Below are 2,008 nucleotides of genomic sequence, written 5' to 3'. Positions count from 1 at the left end.
ATTGATGAACATGGACGATAATTTAAAATTGACTGAATTACAAATGCATTCAATAATTACTGTTACATCTTTTTTTTGACAAAAGAAGAAGATTTATATTCAACCGAAATTTTCATATCAGTATACGCGTAATGTTTCGGTAAAACCAGTATTATACCGTATATAGATTATATAATATACGAGGGTCGTCTGAAAAGTTTTGAGCCTAACATAGAAACAAGTAATTTTTCGGTCAAATTCAATTTTATTTTTCCACATAGTCTCCTTTTAAGTCAATACATTTTTTCCAGCGATGCTCCCACCCCTTTAATCCATTCAAATAATACTGAGCGTCTTGTTTTGCAAAATAGGCGTCTACGGATATGATGACCTCGTTCGATGAAAATTTCTGTCCTCCGAGCCAAACTTTGAGTCTAGGAAACAGAAAAAGTCGCTGGAGGCCAGATCTGGTGAATACGGTGAATGGTCAATTAATTCGAACCGCAATTCGTGAATTTTTATCATGGCGACTGCTGATATTCGATTTTTTCCATTTTTACAAAAACATTGATATTAACTGGCACAAATGACTGTCATACAACAACCAAGCGCCGGAAGTAGCTACAATTTTCGCAGGTATCTTTCAAAGTATGTACGATTATAGTACCAAAATTGTTTTGACGAGTAATGCCATCTTCATGTTGAGGCTTAAAACTTTTCAGACACAACCTATGTATGTATATATGAAATGTTAAAAAAAATTTGTTTGGGTATCTGAGCACTCTACTTACTTATCTTTAACCCTTACGTGATTTTGAAAACATTCGCCCCAGCCGAACCACTATAATTTCAGTTTCGCACTAAAATATATTGAATGCATAAACTGCATGAACTGCCTCAGCTCGAGAGGTGAGGCACTTCATGCGGTCTCATGCACTGGAAGAGGCGGGATTATGCAATTGGCGGTAGGTTGAATCGTTGAATCATGCATGCAGCGAGTGTGCATGAAGAGAAACGGAACGAACTTCTATGCTTCTATGCGCATCATGCAAGAAACGGAACGTACTCAGAGTAATAGTGCGCGTCACCCAGAACGGTCATGCGCGAAATATCGGCTTCTTCCACTTGTCCGATCAATCGCCGCCCTAGCTTTAAGTGCTGCGTGCGAAATATATCCTTACAGGGTCGGCGAAGTAAATTTTTTCTATGTTTGGAGTTTCATACATCTATGTATCGAGTTTCATTTGTTCTTTCATGTATATTCTTTAGATAGAAAAGGATTTATGACATATCAGTATTTAATCAGTTTCTATTTAGAGAAAAATTTCGACTACATACTGTATTTTCGTTTTTATCGTTACTTTTGGGTCGCCGAATAACATATCTTTCCATCGCAAAATCTTGTTACAGTGATTATATAATTCAGAAAAAGTCTGAACTCTGAAGACTCGGGAATACTAGATTCTGCAACTTAGGGTCTGAGCACAGAATTGCCGTAACACACAATAGATATTTCTTTCAGGACAATTAACAAGATTCGAGTCAAGTCACGCGAGAAAAAGCAAAGCTTTCATTGGATATCGTCGCGCATCGCTCATCGCATCCAGTGTGAATTAGGCATAATGCCGTCTGCACATCAGCGCGATATCCAATGAGCATAAAGTTTTAGAATGAGAACATTGGTAAAGCTGTACGCTCATTGGATATCGCGTGTCGCGCGCGACAAACATCGCGCTGGTGTGTAGCCAGCATAACATTTCGTCCTTAATTGTTTGGGCAGCCATATTAGAATATATGTGCATGAGCCATGATGTGCGTGTATGTATGTGCACGCGCGTGTTCAGTTATGTTGGGTTGAGTACGTGTAGTTTGCGCCATCCAATGTGTCATCACTGAATTATCAGGATACTACGCCTAAAATCGGGATTGCATTTATGCATGCATTATGAATGAAGCCTTCCATTCTTGTTCTCACTATTACTTCTGACGAGGTATGGAAATCCATACCTCGTCCATGTATGGAATTCCA

This window comes from Mycetomoellerius zeteki, unplaced genomic scaffold, assembly GCF_001594055.1.
Source record: "Mycetomoellerius zeteki isolate Tzet28-1 unplaced genomic scaffold, Tzet1.0 scaffold411, whole genome shotgun sequence".
NCBI lineage: Eukaryota > Metazoa > Arthropoda > Insecta > Hymenoptera > Formicidae > Mycetomoellerius > Mycetomoellerius zeteki.
This window is presented reverse-complemented; position numbering follows the sequence as displayed.